The sequence below is a fragment of the Cyprinodon tularosa genome, unplaced genomic scaffold (genome assembly GCF_016077235.1).
Source record: "Cyprinodon tularosa strain WSP-4 unplaced genomic scaffold, ASM1607723v1 ctg348, whole genome shotgun sequence".
NCBI lineage: Eukaryota > Metazoa > Chordata > Actinopteri > Cyprinodontiformes > Cyprinodontidae > Cyprinodon > Cyprinodon tularosa.
In genome coordinates this window covers 201,143-211,771 of record NW_024039061.1, presented here as the reverse complement: position 1 = coordinate 211,771, position 10,629 = coordinate 201,143, and the positions used below count along the sequence as shown (strand labels likewise).

Here is a 10,629-nt window from a genome sequence, read left to right as displayed (position 1 = left end):
AAAAACATAAATTGCGTTTGCTGCCACTCGTCTGTGCGACTGCTTCAGCCTGGGGTTGTTTTGCTGCTGTGGGGCGCTTTCAGCTCTGCTGGCAGCTCCAACATATAGAGAGTACCAAACTTGTGCTCATCCAATGACAGCTGACGTTCTGACTCTGCTTTGTCTCTCTCCGATAGTGGCTGAAAGATAACTACAGAAAAATTCAGTTTTTCACCGCTGTCTGTGTGGCAAACCATTTTACCAGAAATTAGTTCATGTGCTGCGATTCCCTTTTCCCATCATAAAAGAGAAAAAATACAATCCCAAAATTGTATTCTGAGAGTGCTGTTTTGAAGTTATATTGTAACCATTTACTGTATGTCATTAACTGTGGCATTACTGTACATGTCCTCTGGCATTAGATTTTGTTTCAACTTTTTAGGATGGGCAGTTAAATGTTAATAATCCTAATCATTTGTGAAACGTTTGTTGGATCCAACAATAATGAACAGAAAAAAACAAACAATTACTCTCAAATTTGTATTTTCAAAAATTACCCCAGACAATATTGAAATAAATTGTCTGTAAACTATTGTTCTATCTCACAATTACCCAGTGTTTTACAAGAGGATAATTTTACCTTTCCATATCATTGCACCAAAACAACCATTACATGATGAAACACAAAGACAGTCATTACAGACAGCCAGGAAACACCAGCCACTCAGGGAAGGAGTAACTCATTTTGTTTTATTTTATTAGAAAATATCCACACACCATAAAAATTACATGTACAAAACTATAGATTTTGAATTGCTTTATGTACACATACAAAATATAAAGACCCTCCCTGCCCCCGAAAAGTGAGAGGAACACACGAGGGGAAAAGTGAAGAATATGCATTATTTCATTTTTTTCCCTTTATTCTTGTGTGGGATTTTACGGCTTTTCATTCAGATCCTGGTCTACCATTGTACATATTAGCAGGAAACCGTTCAAGATGCCAATATTTATGGTGACACTGCAGAACAAAAACTAATACAGACAGGGGCACAAATGAGGTTATATATCTGATATTTTCACAAATCTCCATTCTTTTTGTCAAACTATTAAAAAAGGATGGAGATGCTTTTATAAAGAAGCCTGGAAAATACTGAGGATTGGTTTAAAGCAATATCTAAAATGACTTTAGAAAGTTAAACTATCATGAGTAAAAAAAAAACAAAACAATAAGTGTTGGAGTTATTACCTATGTGCGAACAAATGTACTTGGTGGTAATGAAGACCACTTGTGCCTGAATGACAACAGTCATACTATTAATAACACATGTTTTGGAGCAATTTATGGTCATACTGCATTTTTTCTTCACATTAAACCATTATGGGACCTGCAGTAAATGACTATGTGTAAACTTATTCGGTAACAATAATGTGATATATGATATCAATAATGACTGATGTGAACCTGTACCCTGTTACTTCAACCTTTTTTTCTTTGAATCCTTCTTATGATATTCCTCGACAAGTTGCCGTCCTTCTGATGACTGGATCTGAAACAGAGTGAACGAGGAAAATAATTATTCATCATGCATATAAATGTTTGTTTTCATCACAGACCAAAAAAATCGAAACCCAAAGGTGTTTTTAAAGCCTGTATGAGCATAGCATACAGATCAAGGCACAGATAGTAGAAGATCAAGTGTGAAAATATTTATATATTTAATATTTCCAACCACACATCCTTGTTGAATAATGATCACACCAATCAAAGTGTTACCTTCAGACAAACAGGAACTTGTTATTCCACTGTAAATAGTTTTTATCAGTTTTAAAATGCATAAGTGATTATCATGTTGTTGTTTTTTTGTACAAACCCATTGAAACTATTTTGTTTAAAAGATGACTTCATTATTTTGCTTAAGTGAAATAAACTTAGAAACACTTCAACACTGCAACAAACTCTGCCTGGTCATCAAACCCACTGTTACATCAGAATAAACCCTTATCTAGCACTGCAATGCTGCATCGTTGTTAGACCTCACATACTGTACATAGGCTATAGTCCTCAATGCAGAATTTAATTACCAAACTTTAAAACTCTTTTGGCCCCTTTTTCCATCTTTTAAAAAATTATAAAATGCCAAAACAACTCAAAGTTTTAAGAATATCAAGCTCTTAAAGCATCTCGTTTTTTTCAGAGATCGAAATTACCCTTTGTCTACTCTGACACTTACTGTATCTGTATGAATATACATTACAGATTTTCTTGAGGAAACTTAATTTGCTTGACTGCTTTAATTGGACCTCAGCTTTTCAACAGAATAGCTCGAATCATGCCCTAACCATTTCCCAGACACTTTAAATAGATCTGCACTTCTTTGCCAGCAGCGTAAAATTGGGTGAGGGCGGATGTCCCCCAGTCTTTGTTACATTGCTTTTTTTTCGGGCTACAATTCAGATAGTGTCATATAATAATCTTTTGTTGCCTTGATCAGCTTAACAGTCTAAATGAGGTTTTTGTACTTAATTTTCTCCTGTGCACGTTTGTGGATCCAACTGCTGGTGTAAATACTGAAAGAGTCAAATGTGGGGAAAACAGTGTTAATATTGGCAACTCCAACATTGTGTCTTTTTTCTCAAAGCACAATTCCTACTGATTAAAATCAGGATTAAAAACAGTTCATGGGGCTAAAACAAAAATCTACAGATTGAAAACAGATATAAAAACTAAATCATGCAAAAGCATTTGACTAAATCTTCACTAAAATCTTTTGTCATTTTAATCAAAATGTCAACAATGGGTGGTGAGGTTGCTTGAGGACCCAGATGCAGAGACAAGGGAAGCAGAGATGAGTTCTGAGAGGTTTAATAGCAGACAATCTGTAGCAGAGGCAGAAATCCAGAAATCCAACTTAAAATATAAAACAAACCAAAATCATGGAGACATCAGGGGAAAAACGAATCTGAGGAACCGAGGAGAGACGAGCAGAGTAGATTATACAGCAACAAGAAGGAACCAACACTGAGAGACTGCAGAGGTGGAGTATTTAAGGACAACCAAACAAAAGGATGGACTAACGAGCTGAATGGAGAGCAGGTGTGGGTGGAACTGGCAAGAGGGAATCCAAGGGAAAAGAAAACAATCACAAGGGGGCAACAGAGAGTAACTAAAGAATGCTTGAAGATCATGGAAAATAATAACAAAACTGATAACAGAAAACTGAAAACTCAGAGTCACAACAAATAAGAACCATAACACAAAAAACTACAGCCAAAACAATTCATGACGTTGATTATATAACTTGGAACTGTCTCTTCAAATTATGAGTATGATAAAAACAGGGTTAACTTACACATTTAATCTATCTGCACTGGCCTACCATACTTTTAGTAATGATAAATGGCATGTACGTTTGTAACTCTTTTTCAAGCCAGGAGACCAAAGTGCTTTACACTACATTCAGTCACTCACACACACACACCCACACACTGATAGTGGCTGGCAGCTTGACAGAAGCTAGGCTGCCTTACACTGGCACCACCGGGCCCTCTGACTACCATCGGTACACGTTGCAGGTGAAATGTCTTGCTCAAGGACACAACAATACTAAAAACCAGAACCGGGGCTTAAACCGACAACTCTCCGATTGCAGGGCAAACTCTTGCATCCAACGTCACTGCCACGCTTTCAATAGTGTTTCCCTTTATATTTCAATTAAAGTAACAATTTAAAATGTATTAACTCCTGATGAGCATCTTTCAGTGCAATATGGTGCATGATCATGTTTGCCATTGTGTTCAATTAACTTTGTGTGCATAATCTGTACACAGACACACTGATTAGTTAAAATCTATCTTAAATCAGTGACATCTGGTCAGTAAGTCTTACTCTTGGTGACACCCAGTAATCACGATTCACTTAAGTCAGAAAGGAAAGTCTGGCATTTTTGAGGGAGGCTTATGAAGTAACCCTCTGGACTGATGATTATTCACTGATATTCAAATCAATTACGCAGAGTTGTTGCTGCTACTATGTGTTTGATAACCACCTGCGATCATGCTGGTCTGCTAGCTGATTTTTTCTGCTAATCTGAGACTGTTTTGGTCTGATTTCAAGTTTTAATTGCATTCTTTACTGTAGTGAGTGGAGACCTATGTCAATGGAACGCAGCAAAGCAAAAATTAACTCAAAAATAGATTCAAATTGTTCTGTAACATAAAAGATAAAAAAAAAAAAAAACAGGATCTAACTTTTAAAAAGCATCTTAAAGTGCTGAAAGGCAAAATGCCTGAGATTTAATAACAACACAATGCTATCTAAACTAACAAAAAATGTAATTTATGATGACATGGTTTGTACAGAAAATACAGAAAGGATTTTATTTCCTAACAAGCTTCGTGGTAATTTAGTTTTTGCATTGTTATATTGATAAATCAAAGTTACAGTTTAATTTTACTGATGAGAGGTACTAGTTTTGTCTGGAGGCAGAAAAACGTTGCGGGGGAAAATATTTTAACTAACGCTGGACCTTTGAAATTTTCTGCATTTAATATTACTTTGCTTTTTTTTCCTGATAATTTTTTTAACTCTTTTTTTTATTATTATGCACATGCTGCCTTGGTTACTTACAACGATTTATGAGTAAATGTCAGCTAGTCTGTGTTTTAAAAATGCTTTTTTTCATGGTTACAAATACCATTGTTGCTTGCCCATTTGAATCATTGGTTCCACGTGCCAATTAATGATACTTTAGCTATTGTGAATAATAAAAATAAAATGTTTAGGCAGGATGGTGGGTAGCAGATGGAACCTTCCTACCTAGCTTTACTCCACCCCTTACTCCCTTATAAACAACAAATAAATACATTATTAGAATCAGCAAAGTCATGTTGGAAGTTATTCTGCCATTACAGATTAAGATTTGACTCTTCTGTTGACATCAAGAAAAAAATATTTCATATCATAATCAATTTAAGAAGTGTTTAGATTATTAGGCGTGCAGGTGGCGCATTGGTTAGTGTGCACGACCCATGTATGGAGGCCTTAGTCCTTGACGCGGGTGACCGGCGGTTCAAAAACTGGCCTCAGTCCAGCAAGAGACATGCAGGTCCTTTCCTGCATGTGTCTCACCCTCTCTCATACCTCCTTTCCTGTTGGCCTACTGTCAGAAAAACAAGCCACTAGTGCCATCATTAGAACAAAAAAAATCTGTTCAGATTACTATGTATTTTATTTTTTATTTTTTTTGTATTTAGGTTCCAGTATTTCCATGATGTTTATTTATGTTATTAGTTCATAATCCTTTGTTTAGTTTCCTTATTTAGCCTAGTGTTCTGTCCACTGTGTTATTGGATTTATAACTCTGAGTTCAGTGTTCAGTTCAATGAATTTATATATTGTTTGAGCTTGAAAGTTTAAGAAGATAGGGCGGATAAACAAAATAAATTATCAAGGAATACTTTTAGTACAAGAGATGGTAATAATACTGTAGATTTCCTTAGTTGTTTTCCTTTGGTGAGAATCTCTCTACAGTATGTCTCAGCCAGCTATCTCTGTCAGTCTTCATCCCTCAGCTGCACTGCCTTCATTCTCCTTTGCCAATCTCCACATTTTGTATGTCATTCTTTATGCTTACCTCAGTATACAGGCTCATTAGTTCTCTTTGTTCCCCACTATATTCTTCTGTTACTCTGCCCATAGTCACCCTGCTTTGCCTGTATCTCTGCCTGTGCTCCATGTCCCTTTCTGCACGTGTCTAGTTGAATTAGTTTGTTATTTCTTGTCATCAACCACTTTGAGTCATCATGTTAGACCATACTAACTGTCACGAATGGAACTCGGCTAAACAGCACTATGCATTCAGCAGCAGTTGTACTAAACTAGGGTGGATTCTGAATACATCAAATTGTAAATCCTGTCACCTGTTCTTAGCTCGTATGAAATCACCTTTCGTGCAGTCGACATTAAGAACTGTATCCTATCATTTGCAGGTGTCTCACACAGTACATATTTCATGTATCCTAAAATAATGTTTTGTTTTTTTTTTACTCTGTGAGGTGGGCTGTGCCTATACCTCCTGGCAGGCAATGAAATCTTGGCACCCATAGCAATGTTAGGATGTATGCTAAATGTACAATCTATAGGAAGCATCCTGCCACAATGACCAGGACAAAACAGAAGAAGTGGAGCAGCTGGTGGACTGATGCAGAGTCAATGGCCTGATCCTGAATGTGAAGAAAACGAAGGAGATCATTTTCGACTTCAGGAAGAATCGGCCAAACCATCCCCCACTGCTCATCAACAGCTCAACAGCACCAAATTCCTGGGGGTGCAGATCACAGACAACCTCACCTGGACTGTAAAAAACACCTCATTGGTCAAAATTGGGCACAAAAACGCATGTACTTCCTACGGAGGATGAGGAGAGCCCACCTGCCCCCTCCCATTTTCAAGATGGTTGAATGGCATATCGAATTTATATTACATATATTCTGTAAAAATGTCAACTGTTAACATTAACATCTTAATATAAATTAATTTGGGCCTTCTCAAAAAAATCATTTTTGGAAGGATGGGATAATGCACTATATGCCTCCGAGGTGCTGTGTATGGATTAGTCCATTATTCTCTTTATTTTTTAAGTATTTTTTAAATCAGTACTTTTAAACTTTTATTTGAATAGAGAGATTGAGTTGATCTCAACTTCCCCAGAAGTAGTCTGCAACACTTTATTTACCTAGGTAATAAAAATGAATACCATTGAAACCTCTCCTAAAACGCTCAGGGAAACTAACAGAAGGAATGAAGTAATCAAGAGAATCCAGCAATGAGGAACTGCATTGAAGATTTATATATGGAAGACAGAACAAATGGTGGGCTAATCAGCTAATATGGAAAAGGTGTGGATAGAGGTAACTAGAAGGGACCTAGGGGAAGGAGACTGGCACAAGAGGGCAACCGTGGGTAACTCAAAAAATACAACACTGCTTAAATATAACACAAAATGGTAAAGAAACCAATGATCAAGAAAACACAGAAGGACATAATTCACAGTGTAACTGAAAACTCAAAGAGAAACAAACAGAACTCCACAAAAGGACAGAATCATGACAGATGAGCTATTCACCCCTCGCCATATCAACTGTGTGTCATTATGGGACACATCTTCAACACCATTCTAAACTGAGGAAAGTCCCACTGTTATGAAAACCCTACTATTTAGTACCAAAGCTTAAGACCGCACAGCTAGATATTCAAGAGGTTTGTTCCTAATCATATCCTCTCAAGGTAAGGTCTTAATTGGAAGATCTTACCGGGAGTTGCCTATCAGCCTGGCATGGATGATGCCATCATCTACCTGCTGCACTAAGTTCTAACCCACCTGAAGAAACCTGAAAACACTGTGAGCTCATAGTACAGTTGGTTGATACAGAGCTTTGTAGACTAGTGCCAATAGAACCTTTTAATCTAAAACAAAGGAGTTGTTGCTGGACTGTTTAAGGTACAGAACCACCTCAGTTGACGCTGGTAACATCTAGGGGTGTAAATCACATCCATCATGGCGATTCGATTCAGTATTGATTTCCTGACCCAACGATTCGATTATTTTTGATTCTCAAGAATACACCACGATTCGATTCGATTAATCGGTTAATTTTTATTTTTTATTTTTTTATACCTTACAGGCTAAACAAAGTTTCAAGTTTGAAATAAATCAATGAAAGCTGTAATATCATTATGCATTTTCTTTAGAAACAACAGCAAATAACAGAAGTAGAAAAGTTGCATCAAAAAATACTGCAAAAATACTGCACAATATCAGTGTAATGAGTTCAATGCAATACCTCGGCTCCAAAGAAACTGTCCAACATATATTTTTAGAATGTAATAAATATACTCAGGAAAGAGAGATGTTGCGTAGAGAGTTAAACAGGAATAAAAATAAACTAGATATAAGGGAATTGTTTCAAAGGTCATCTGGGGATGTAGTTTTTGGGAGTATTTTAAATTTTCTAAGAAGAACGGGTATTTTAGGGAGAATATAATAGTTTGTCTGGTCCATACTCCATTCTGGAAGGTGGCGGTAATGCACCTATAAGTTGTTTGCCAACCGCCATTAAAAAAAAGAAGAAGAAGAAGGCTCCAGAGTGTTGACGTCACCGCCCCCTTGAGAGACGCTCCGCTGCACCTCTCCCAGATTGTAGCTGACTGCAAACAGTGCAGCAGACAGGAGGCCGGCTTGTTTTGTTTTTATGACCGAAATTGCGGAAAACAACTCGTGAAGTTTGACCTGCTAGAAGAGCGAGGTGCGCGAGACCGCTGGGACCCTTTTTCCAGCTGAATCTCCGCTCTTTTTGGCCCTCATGTCCCTCCGTCGTCGGACTAAATTCGTCCCCACTTCCTCGCCGCCTCGGCCGTATTTAGACCCACAGTGTGTAGCTCGGACCACGCTTCAATACTGAGCAAAATTTAAAAATGTCTGTGTGAAGCTTGCTGCAACAAACTGCTGTAAGAGTATAACCAGGAAGCGCGGTAGGAGGGCAAAATAGGTTTAGCGGCACCGCAGCACGGGAGGGAGAATTACGCCCAGGAGCAAATGGATAAAAATAGACCAGAGGGGGAAAAAAAACATGAATCGATTATCTTGCGGACGTGTCGATGCATCGGATCGTCGGCCTTTGGATCGATGCATCGATACAAAACGATTATTATTTACACCCCTAGTAACATCAACAAAAGTGAAATAAGATAGTGGTTTAGGTGAATTGGGCGTTCACCTAAATAACAAAGTGGAGTAAAGTCACAACACCTATTCTCTTTAGGGTCAAAGCAGACTTTACATACTAAGAGAGACTGAGGTTTCTTTTGGGAGCAGGAGGTGATCCTACTTCCTAACTTTCTTTTGCTCTGTAGTGGCACTAGCCATCTTTTTTGGTGTAGTATACTGAAGCAGCAACTTCCACACTATAGAGAAAGTATTATTGCAAATGTCAAAATAATTTCCCCATTGAAGGACAATAAAGGTATTTCCATTTTATTCTATAGATAGTGTTGTGGTGATGTCAGACATCTGAGGGCAAGTCTAGCAACGATCATCGCCATCTCAGGAGGGGTGAACGTTTCCTTAGCAACCAAATGCAGACAGTTCTCTTAGTAGATTAAATTTTTTTTCACATATTTTTCGTAAAGCTTGCACCCAGGCACCCAGCTTTATTTTCCTTTCTGTATTTGAAAACAACAGAAAGAGGCTTTATATATAGGCCAAATATGACTACTGCATCCATAAGCAACATGAGACTTTGGAATCAGGATGAATTATACACTAGGCCTATCTATATAAAGTCAGAACTAGTCATTACGACGCAGTTGTTTACCACTCCTGTAATGGTGGTGCGTGGTTGTCAGGTGTGATAACCCAAATGTATGACGTCACTGATGTGACTGATTCTGTTCTATTCTACTTTAATATTATAAAATACTCAAAGGATTAAAATTCAGATTACCGGCTCCTAAACACGCTTCAATTTTATCTGACCTTCATCAACAGATTAGTATTTAAAACTGTATCTATGCATATGTTTATCTAAGCTGGCAAAATCTTTTGTTACTAAGTAAAAGAGTAAAAAGAGTCACAAACAAAATGGTTTCAAAAATAAACATGCCATCTGTGCATCCATTGTCATCTATTATTCATAGTACCATGTTTTCTCTCAGAAGAACCAAAGGCACCTCTCAGCACAATACAGCTGGAGCTTGGTACATACTGAGCAATTCGCCACACATCCCACTCACTGTTCTCCTTCTGTTACCCCCTCTGTTCCTATTTCTTGCACCTCTCCTCCTCATCATCTCTTGTCTGTCATCTTTACGCTTCTCCTGTTTATATCCCACTCCTCCCATTTGAGTATTAACCTTTTTCTATCTAAACTCTAAAACATTCTTTTCTTATTTAAGATGATTGTGATATACATAGGGCACTCTTCATTTCTACCATAAATACACATTTAAATTTCCACTCCATGTGTATTTCATGTGACAATTATTCTGTCTTAAATCACCAAATTTGACAGTACATACATTTTTCAAAACAAAAAATATCAATCTTTCCAATTTCCTTATTGTTTTAATCTCCATGGTTTTATTAAATTAACATTTTGTTAAAATTCCTTTACAAATTCAAGCATTTTTTCTTTAAAATTTTATTTTCATTTACATGTTTATAATATTAAAAAGATCTTTCCTAGAAGTGTCTCATGCCTCAGTGGATTTAACACAGTTCACCTTAATCTATTTAAAAATGTGTTACTTTAGATCTAATAACATGAAAGAACAAATGATAAAACTTAATGACAAATACTGAACTCAAAGCAAGAATAATATATATTCTTAATCCCTGCCAAAATGGTAGTAAAACAGTAAAACAGACCAACCACCGTTTGAAAACAGGCATGCATTTGTTTTACATAACTTGTTTATATCTGTTTTTTTTAATATTTTGTCCATCTGTTAAAATCTAAGATTTACAACCGTTGCCCCTCCCTTCTGATAGAAAATGTCAGTCATTTTATGAGTGTGTTTGACAGCAATTTCAGGTGCTTTTGTATGAATGCACTAACATGTCCCCATCCACATCTAGTCACGTAGCTGCC

The 10,629-nt window shown here is 37.0% G+C and overlaps 1 protein-coding gene across 2 annotated transcripts in view; it reads right to left on the bottom strand.

The window, feature by feature from the left end:
* Positions 1-709: 709 nt before the first annotated feature.
* zgc:172282 (leucine-rich repeat and fibronectin type III domain-containing protein 1-like protein) overlaps positions 710-10,629 on the bottom strand; it is a 150,865-nt gene continuing 140,945 nt past the window's right edge. For both annotated transcript variants that reach the window (XM_038294910.1, XM_038294911.1), the window contains one exon: positions 710-1,529. The gene's annotated coding sequence lies outside the window, so the exon portion shown is untranslated. The remainder of the gene's footprint in view (positions 1,530-10,629) is intronic.